The sequence below is a fragment of the Pinus tabuliformis genome, chromosome 1_1, assembly GCF_031772625.1.
Source record: "Pinus tabuliformis cultivar Carrire ecotype Pingquan chromosome 1_1, CPIR1, whole genome shotgun sequence".
In the NCBI taxonomy this organism is placed as follows: Eukaryota; Viridiplantae; Streptophyta; class Pinopsida; order Pinales; family Pinaceae; genus Pinus; species Pinus tabuliformis.
Genome location: NC_142297.1, coordinates 782,375,703 through 782,386,308, shown reverse-complemented (window position 1 = coordinate 782,386,308; position 10,606 = coordinate 782,375,703). Strand labels below are relative to the sequence as shown.

The 10,606-nt window shown below is 39.4% G+C and overlaps 1 pseudogene; it reads left to right on the top strand.

The window, feature by feature from the left end:
- Nucleotides 1–276: 276 nt before the first annotated feature.
- Nucleotides 277–394, top strand: LOC149216323 (5S ribosomal RNA; annotated as a pseudogene).
- The last annotated feature ends 10,212 nt before the right edge of the window (nucleotides 395–10,606 follow it).

The following is a 10,606-nucleotide window of genomic DNA, read 5'->3' as shown; positions in this document are numbered from 1 at the left end:
CATTGAATTGAAACTAAAACATTATGGTAAAGAACAAAACTTACATGATTGCATGCATTTAAAACATACAAATTTTAACATTGATATATTGTGTGGAGGTGCAAAGGAAGCTTTCTTCCTCTACACCTCTGCACTCCGCAAAGTGTATCAATGTTGTCGAGATTAACAATAAAACTTATATTAATACATTATGTAGAGTGTGGAGGTGCGGAGGAAGCTTTCTTCCTCTGCACTTTTGCACTCTACATAATGTATTAATGTTAGGGGTTGGGGGAGGGGTGTCATCATACCAACGTTAATGCACCAGATCCATCAGAACTCTGCAGTTAAGCGCACTTGGGCTAGAGTAGTACTGGGATGGGTGACCTCTTGGGAAGTCCTAGTGTTTCACCCTCCCTCATTTAACCCCAGAGTGTGGTGTGATTTGGCCCCATTGGGCTCACCCTGGCCCACAATTTAATTCATATCTCTCAGATATTTTCATCCATCCTCTGCATGCATCCTGCACTTAGAGAGGTAGTGGTGTGCATGCGAAGTTTAATTTCCAATCTTGATGGTGGAAGATACATTACGATAGACATTAAGGTGAGGTTTCTTTCCGGTGTGATGGGTAATTTGGTTTGCGCCCTTCGTCTACTGTGGATTTTGCCTAGGCTAGTCATTTTAGGAAACTTGAGGTTGTCGTCTACTCCAGGTATTGGAAGTGCCCATTGGTATGTCTCCACTCTTACTTTATCTCTCTCTACATGTATGGATCAATGTATCTTCCATCCGATCTATGAGATGCATGCTTCTATGGTTTGGTGGGACTGGAATTAGAATTTCCTAGAGCATGGCATCATATGGTTTATGGTTTGTGTTGAGTCTTTAATATTGTATGTCCTAGTGTTTATGGTGTATGGGATTTGGTTGTCCCGCATGGGATCTTGTAAGGTTTGGCTGGTAGGTTGTTTTGTATTGTTGAAAATAGCAACAAAAAATGTTAAAAATAGAAATGCTAAAAATAGCATTTCTATAAATAGAATTTCAGGATATACTCCAACTCTGTTGGAAATAGCAAAAAATAGAAATGATAAAAATAACATTACTATAAATATCATTTCGGGATATATTCAAATTTTAATTAGCCCCTGAATTAAAATTCGAATTTAGTCTCACTAGTTGTTTGAAAAATAATTAATCAATTCATCTTGAGTTAATTAGTTGGAGAAAATCAAACATGAAGTCTATGTGAAGACATGCAACAATTATCCCTTTGATTGAGGAAGTTATCCCTTAATTAAGGAGATAAGGATGAGTTGTATTTGAGTTGTAATTAGTTAGCTCAGTTAATTGAGTTAAGTCCAGTTAAATTAGTTCCAAACAGTTGGAGGAACTAATTGTGAGTTCAGTCAGTTAATGCATGCATGCATGAAACTAGTGTTCTCCAAATAATTGAATATTCTCTCATAAATAACTCATGCATGTCAGTTCAGGCAGAGACCCAGTTGAGATTAAAGGAAGGGACAATGTACTATCAGTTGGAGGAATTTTTCCTATATAGGAAACTCATCCATGCAGAAGGAATTATCTCCTTGAGTATTGCGCAGTTATTTCAAAGGTTAGTGTTGTGTGTGAGGTGAGAATCACACAGGTTGCAGCTAGAGGACCCGGGAGAAACTGCGCAAGGAAATAAGAGGCTTGGAGGACTGAAGGAAGGCATATATGTTGTCTATTCTATCTATGAGCATCAGTGAGGGATTGTACTGAGAGCTGGATAGCTTGAGAGCTAAAGATTTTTGTAATCTTGAGATATTTCCACTTGTATGATAATACAGATAACGAGGTTTTTAGCTGAGGCTTTCTCCAGAGTATTCTTCTGTGTTTCATGTGTATGATTTCTTCTTCTCCGTTATATGTGTTCTGATTGATCTTGCTCAAATTGATTAAGCTTCCACAAACTTTGATAGTAGAAGTAGATCAAGTATTTTGCTTTAGTACATTGCATTATCAGGTGATCTACAGTGAGAATTTCCACATGGTACAGAGGTAGTTGATCCATAGAGAAATTTCTACATGGTATGAGAGCAAGTTTTTGTAGGGAAAGTTCTACGATTTATCAGAGCAAATGTTATCATAGCTGCGAACAGTTTACTGAGAAGAATTAAAAGTTTGAAGTTCAGACTTGCAGGTGCAAACCGAATTCACAAGATGGGACATTATGCAACTAATTGCCCATCGAAGAAGTCCAAGAAGGATCCTCGAAAGGATCAAAAGGTGAGGCATTAGCTTCTCAGTTGCAAATGGACTTTACCCTCTTCGCATGCATGGTGTCATCGATGATGGGTTGTGTTTGGTATACTGACAGTGAAGCCTCATTCCACATGACTGGTGATAAAAGTTTATTTAGTACCTTGGAGGAGAAAGACCTCTAGATGCGCATAGAGATGGGTAATGATGAAAAGTATAGTGTTTCAGGTGTGGGCACAGTTGCTTTTCAGAGGGAGCATGGAGCTTGCATCACCTTGATAGATGTGAAGTATGTGCCAAGACTAAAGAAGAACTTGGTATCAATCACAATGTTGGAGGACCTATGATGTAGTCTTCAGTAAGCGAAAGGTTTTCTTCATACACATCACCACGAGACAAGTGAAGTAGATCGGTTCACGAGTTAAGAACCTGTATGCTCTTGAGGTTCAGGATGCATGCAAAGCCTTGAGGAGTAAGGAAAATGTAGGACACTTGGTGGTTGAGAGGGAGAGTACATTACCTCTCAACATGTAGTGTCAGAAGAAGTCTCAAACAATTGTGGTGGAGCCACAATTAGTGAAGCAACTTCAGGAGTTGTCTAGCAGCCACAACTGGAGAAGCCGAGAGGAGACCGATCAGAGGCATCCACTCATGCAGAGACCTCCAGTAGGGGGAAATTTCGAGCCAAGTGGGCAGAGGGATCAGATGCATCCATACCTCTAGGTGGGAGGTGGGGCGATGTGAAGTGATAGTCCCAAGAAGGCTGAAATAGGGGTAGGATCCTTGAGGTACCCAACCTCTTTGATTATACCTTGCTACAGGAGCCTCGATGAGGAGTAGCAGGACTAGTTGAGTGGGTAGAGACGGATGCGGATGGAGCGGCAGAGGGAGCTTCAACATCAGAGGGTGTTTCTAGCCTAATATGGAGGTTGGTTGGGAGATCAGTTACTTACTTCTTTGTAACTAAGTTGCAGTGCAACATTGGGCAGCACGATGCAACATGATAAGAGGAGGTGCAGTGTGGATGTAGTGCTAGGAGATAGGGCTACAGCAATATGGATGCAGTAGGAGGAATCAGTGTGATTGATGCAGTCAGAGATCAAAGTGATAGAGGCTAGAGCAGTTAGATACTGAAGAGCACAGAGGTGCAGAATTTTCAGTTGACAGAGGTAATAGTAGTCAGAGACTTTGGTGACAGAGGAATTATTCTGATTCAGGTTGGATATTTTTTGTGTTCCTAGAGTTGTTGGAGCAACAACACTTGAGAGAAGTGTTGCATGCAGAACATTCCAAATGTTCAAGATCGGGTTCGAGTTGAATGACTTTTTTGTTGAGAGGTAGTGTTGAAAATAGCAATAAGAAATGCTAAAAATAGAAATGCTAAAAGTAGCATTGCTATAAATAGCATTTCAAGATATACTTCAACTCTGTTGGAAATATCAAAAAATAGAAATGCTAAAAATAACATTTCGGGATTTATTCCAATTTTAATTAGTCCCTGAATTGAAATTCGAACTTAGTCTCACTGGTTGTTTGAAAAATAATTAATTAATTCATCTTGAGTTAATTAGTTGGAGAAAATCAAACATGAAGTCTATGTGAAGACATGCAACAATTATCCCTTTGATTGAGGAAGTTATCCCTTAATTAAGGAGATAAGGATGAGTTGTATTTGATTTGTAATTAGTTAGCTTAGTTAATTGAGTTAAGTCCAGTTAAATTAGTTCCAAACAATTGGAGGAACTAATTGTGAGTTTAGTCAGTTAATGCATGCATGCATGAAACTAGTGTTCTCCAGATATCTAAATATTCTCTCATAAATAACTCATGCATGTCAGCTCAGACAAAGACCCAGTTAAGATTAAAGGAAGGGATAGTGTACTATCAGTTGGAAGAATATTTCCTATATAGGAAACTCATCCATGCAGAAGGAATTATCTCCTTCAAGATTACGTAGTTATTTCAGAGGTCAGTGTTGTGTGTGAGGTGAGAATCACACAAGTTGCAGCTCGAGGACCCAGGAGAAACTGCACAAGGAAATATGAGGCTTGGAGGACTAAAGGAAGGCATATATGTTGTCTATTTTGTCTATGAGCATCAGTGAGGGATTGTACTAAGAGCTGGATAGCTTGAGAGCTAAAGCTTTGTGTAATCCTGAGATATTTCCACTTGTATAATAATACAGATAGTAGGGTTTTTAGCTGAGGCTTTCCCCAAAGTATTCTTCTGTGTTTCATGTGTATGATTCCTTCTTCTCTGTTATATGTGTTTCGATTGATCTTGCTCAAATTGATTAAGCTTCCGCAAATTTTGATAGTAGAAGTAGATCAAGTATTTTGCTTTAGTACATTTCATTATCAGGTGATCTACAGTGAGAATTTCTACATGGTATCAGAGGTAGCTGATCCATAGAGAAAATTCTACATGTATGTCATGGTACTTCTTGTTTAGGCAATTGTGGAACTGTAAGGGTTTGGGTCTATGGTAAATTTTGTCTGGTTCAGGGTTATTTTGACTTTGTGTGGGCTCGAATTCGAGTCATGGTTGTATGTATTCTTCGCCCCGACCTTAGTCCGTATAGGGTCGAGGTTTTGGGAGCCCTGTTGGAACATTATAGGGACAGTCTTGACCTGCTGGATAGGGCATGCCATGTTTGGTTTTCTCGTCTGATTGTGGATGGTCCTGGTCAAGGGGCAACTATGGGATTAATTCCTATCAATATAGGCTTGCTTTTGGATAATTGGTTTGGTTTTTTCATCTTGGGCTCATTGCATATGGTTTCAATGTAAGGGTGTTTGTGGGTTGCGGGATTGGGGCATCTATCAGCTCAATTCTCTTTCTTTTCTTCGTGTAATGTTTTGTTGGTTGATTCCATAAATTATGAGACTTGCCTGGACAATTTAGGGTTCTTGATTGTGGATGGTGTTCTTAATCAGTTCAGGCCTATCACTAGGAAATGGTGGAACAATGGTAGAAGTGGGCCCGTAAAACTATGTTGGTAGTTGGTTGACAGTATGATTTAGAGCTAGTTCCTTACTTGGTTAGTTTTGTTTGAAATTTATTTGATAGGTCTGCAGAGTCGGAGCGACCCTTAGTAGTGTCACACTTTTAGGTTGGGACCCTATTTGGGTCAACCTCTAGAGATTGACACAGGTCAACATCTCATTAGAAGAATTTGAATCATGTTTCGGGCCTTTGGAAAATGAAAGAATGGTTGCAGGGGTCATGATCGTGGCCAACAAAGCAAGGCCTCCCCTTTTCAAACCAATCAACCAAGTTCTTTCGGGGGGACTAGGCATGGGCGCAATTCGACCTCCCATATTATACAGGAAGCTGCTTAGGCATATCACTATAGTAGTTCCAATCCAGTCAAGAAGCTTATTGCAAATTGGGAAGCAGAGATCCGATAGACTGAGGAGGATTTTGAAATTGACCTAGATGATTGGGAAACTTTGATTCTGGACCCAAGCCACACTCATGGTAGATCATCTCAATATTAGCAGACAATTCATTTATTTTGGATGATGAAGAGCCTTCTGGATAAAACTTTAGAGAATTTTCCTTATGATATGTATTTTCCCTCTGTTATAGCTCCATTTACCACCCTTGGTACTTTTGATGGTTGGTTTATGGCCTCGGGCAACCCCTCCTTCCAGACTTGGTCCAAATATTTTAAATACAGTGTTACGCTACTTTTCCCTGAGATAAAAGCGTGTACACGCAGGTTAGTCAATACACAACCCGTGTATATGTGTTAAAACACTTAAAAAAATTAATTTTCCTTAATTATGGGTAGAGTTCATGGGTTTTACTTGTTGTTTACCTCCTAGTGCCCATGGCCTAACTGTTTCCAAACTAAAAAACTAATTGGGAGAAGTATAAATAGACTTCTATGGGAAGGCCTTAAGAAAGGAAGAAGAGATAGGATTATTATAATGAGATTATCCGTGACTGGGTTTGAAGTATCCCTATGCTTCAAGCACTTCCCCAAGTTTCAGGAAACCCTTGTTTCCTTGAGTGTTGATATTCTCCCACTTGCTTGAGATATCATGGTATTGGTTATGGAAGGAGGTTGTTGAAGACTGGGATTGGATGGATCTGGAGGACGGTTTCGCTTGGAGCCAGAAGAAGAAGACTCAGGTGAATTCTCTCCATGTTAGTTATAGCTTTCTACAAAAAAAAGAAACATTGTCTTGTTCCTGAGATTAACTTTGTTTATGCATTAGATATTCTTGTAATTCATATATGAATGTTATTTTGATGTATAACTAATCATTTGCTTATATGATATAAAGTGAGTTTCATTAAAATTCTTTATCTATAAGTTGTTACGTATGTTCGAATTGGTTGATTTGCAAATTCGAAGATCATCAGGAGTTGCAGACGGTCTAAACCCTGCTGGAACTACCCAAACAAAGGACATCCGGGTATGGTCACTATTGCATAGTTTGTTTATATAAGCATGTTGCCTGAGTTGTATGAGTGTTTCTTATTGTATTTTGCTCTTGCTTTGTTGGGGTTCCAACCCAAACCCTTAGGGTACTTATTCTCGTAACAGAATTGGCGACTCTACTGGGGATAACAATCTCGTTATTCCTAGTTTGGGTTGTTCAGTGTCAATCAGGGCTCAGTTCTTGGTTTTCTTGCTGTGACAGTATTGTTTGGTCTAGTAGGAACTCAGACCTTAAGTCCAATCTTTTAGATCTGGATTTGTTTTTTTTATTTTTCTTGCAAAACTCAGTATACTCACTTTAGTTTGTTTATAGTAGCGTACACCCGGTTGTTTCTGAGAAGTGAACCCACGTATACGCGAGTTTCCTTTATCAGAAGTGCATGTACATGCCTCTGTGCTTGAACACAGTCGCGTATACCCTTTTTTGCATGCTTTTTTCAAATCTCTCTACCCAGAAAGATTTGTTTCTTGGTCTGTTTGGTTTCTGAGTGGTCAATTTCTGTCTTTAGAATTTTGTTATTCTGTGAGCTTACTATTTTGAAATCTCTTCTGCTTTGAAAATTTTTGGCCTAGGTTTGCTTTTGAGTGAATTTTATGATTTGTGTTTTGACACACAACTTCTTGTAGAGGTTCTTGATTGTTCTGGTCCTCTAGAACAATAGATTGTTTTCAATCTTAGTGTCAAGCTTGATTATTGGTTTACTTGCTTTTCTTTCTGTCATTTTGTGGCCTTACACCTTTTCTTGCTTTTTGAAAGTTTCTTTTTGACGAATTTGAAAGTGTTTCTTTCCTGACTTTTTGGTTAGTTTGTCAAATCTCTTTGTTGCCTTTTGGGTCATTTAGTACAAGTTGAAGCCCTTTTTGTTCAAGTTTTCATTCGTTGTCGAATTTGTGACTTGCAAAGTTTCCTTGTGCTCTTCTTTTGGTCTTTGAGTCTTTGGTGGCATTTTGAGTGCTTTCAAAAGGTTGTTTTCATTGCTTCTTGAAAAAGAAAAGTTCTTAAAAAACATTGTTTTTGTTTTCTTTTGCCGAGTTTGATTTTGGTTTCTTTTGATTTTTTGAAAGTGAATTGTGATCTTTTTGATTTGTCCTTCTTGTTTGGAGAAGATTTTGTATTCAAAATTTGTATTCTTTTCAAACACTTAAGTTGGCTTATTAAAGTTATAAACAATTGCTTTCGTTCTTTTTAGAGTAATCTAGGATCTTGCATCTTCATGTACACCTTGCATTAGGGTATTTTTTCATTATTAAAGCATCAATAGTCTTTTTAGTTTTTGTGAGTGTGAAGTGTGCTTTAAGAAAAGAAAAGAAAAAGTTTTTTTCTTTATAGAAGTTTCATAGAACCCAAGTAGAATTTTTTTTTCATCGAAGAACAAACGATTGCATTCATATAAGTTAGTTTTTCATTAAAATCTTTTGCAGCATACAAACACCATTGGTTTCATTTCCATTTATCCCTTTGAATTAAAAGAACAACCATTTAAAATCAAGCGCATAATAAAATAAACTAGAACTTTTTGTATTGTCATCAGAATACACCAACAAATTTAGGTTTATTTAGGGCCTTGGATTAGACGAGAGGAGAGTAAACTCTCCAAGGCCGCTCTAAATTGTAAAACGTAGAAGTCTAATTAAAGAGTGAAATCCAATAGCATTAGGGAGACCGGGAAAGCTCCATGACTTGGAGTTAAGCACGGGGGTTCGTGAAGATAAGGACGAGAGATACCCGCTCTCTTACTTGTAGGATCCTACCTCACGACTGTTCCGCCCGGCTTCTGATACGAGTTGGTGTCCATAGTTGCCTATCCTAGGGATCCACACAGGTGGCTGCGAAGGGGAATCCTGTGGCACCTGAGGTTGATGTTGCATCACGTTCAACAGTACTTCTGGAGGGCACCCTTGTGAAGCTTGGGGGTTTTTACCGAAAAAGGCTATTGTCTGGAGGTCAGCGTAACTACCTCTGATACCTTCACTAGTAGGCCTGGGGCATAATTACCCCAGACTATTTTCGGAAGGCCCTTATTATTAACTTTCTTGTATTTTGGTGTCTGGTCCTAATCACCGGGAGCGTAAATACTTAGAAGTTGTTTGATTGCTTATATATTTAGGGACATTTTAGTGAGTGTTCTATGCTCCTATTCGGCCTAGCTTTTAATTTTATTGAGTATTTAAGTAGATTTTATAAAAATAATTCAAAGTGGCTGACCAACCATCTTGACGGTCTCAGAGACTACGTGGGCTTTCACCTACAAGTACAGAGCCTTCTCCTAGAAGGCGTAGGAGTGATTCTGCCAGTGGTAGCAGGCGCATCGGAGATTGATCCACCACTTGGGGGAATTAGTTCACAAGATAGACCCGGTACTGCTACAAATTTAGAGAGGAACACACCAGTTCTTTCTCGAGTACTCTTCCAGTCGGAAGATAGTATTGAAGTAGAAGAGCTTTCAGATTCGGTTGCAGCTCCTCTTCTCCCTTCTAATCATCCAAATCTATTGTTATATGTTGGAACTCCACCTCATAGGCCTTCGAGCCCAAGTCCACACACATCTATCCCTTCGATGACCACTACTAGAAGCATGGCATCCACGACGAGTGTTGCGAGCATGCAGACTCTCATATCTATGCAAGGGGGAGGAACTATTTCCATCCCTTCTAACATTCTCAACACATCTATATTTGGGTCTACTTCCATTCCATCGACGAGTGGAAATTATCAGCCTAATGCATCCGGTTTTGGATTTTCACCTTTTGGAATCCCCTCTCAAGGTATTCCTTCGGTTCCTTTGAATATACCATCAACCGCCTCCACATCCATGATGAGTGGATCGACTTCTTTTCAGGGTTTCCCATTTGTAAGTGGTCATATACCACATTCCAATCCGACATTAGGGTCAATGCCTTTTCCTTTTACAAGTCAACGTAGTAACCCCTTTCAGAGTTGGAAAAACCCTGTGGTTAGTGGGATAGGAGCTCGGAATCAATTTTTCAGCCAACAACGGAATGTGTTGTATTCCTCCGTTAATTCATTTCAAAAAATTTCACCCTTTGCTAATGCTTGGAACCATTATCAGGGGCTGTCGGCTCCTTTCAATACTTCGTTAGGGGGTAACTTCACTGGTTACAAAGGATTTTTGGCAGGAGTTGGTCAAACTCTGAATTTTACTGGACCACAAGGATCACCCTTTAGTTCAATAGGTTCTACTAGTTATTTCGGGCAACCTGGTGCCTTTCAAAATCCAGGTCATTCTTTTCAGACCTATGGGAACCCCGCCTAGTTTAGATGGAATTCCCAAGGTCCTCCACGACTTCCTTTTCTGGCCACGCTTAATCACCAAACTTGACTAAATTGACAAATGATCCAATTAGGTACAATTCAGCTTGGCCTCCGGTCCCAACTAAACTTCCATCAGATATTCCAAAATTTGAAGGGAAGAATGGTGAAGACCTGAGAGACCATGTGACCACGTTCCACTTATGGTGCTCATCCAAATCCCTGATCGATGATTCGATCAGGTTGAGGTTATTTCAACGCACCCTAACTGGGAATGCGACCAAATGGTATATAGAATTTCCAGGGGGCACCTTTACTTCTTTTGCTAATTTGGCTAATATTTTCTTGAACCATTTTTAGTTGCCTGTCCGCTATGAAGCCAGAACTGAGCTTCTGGCCAATTTTCATCAAGACACGGCAACTCACATTTCGGATCATATCCAGGAATGGAGATGGAGAAAGAGGCTTATCAAAGCCAAAATTCCACCAGAGTTTCGTCTCGAATGGTTTCTCAAATCTCTACAACCTGAGATCTAAAAGGATGTTTCTCTTTCCAGTGTTTATTCGGAAGAGCAGGCTATTTTTAGAGCTGAGCAATTAGAACTGATAAATTATCAGACTGGGACTCTTCAGAAAATCCTACTTGATGCTCC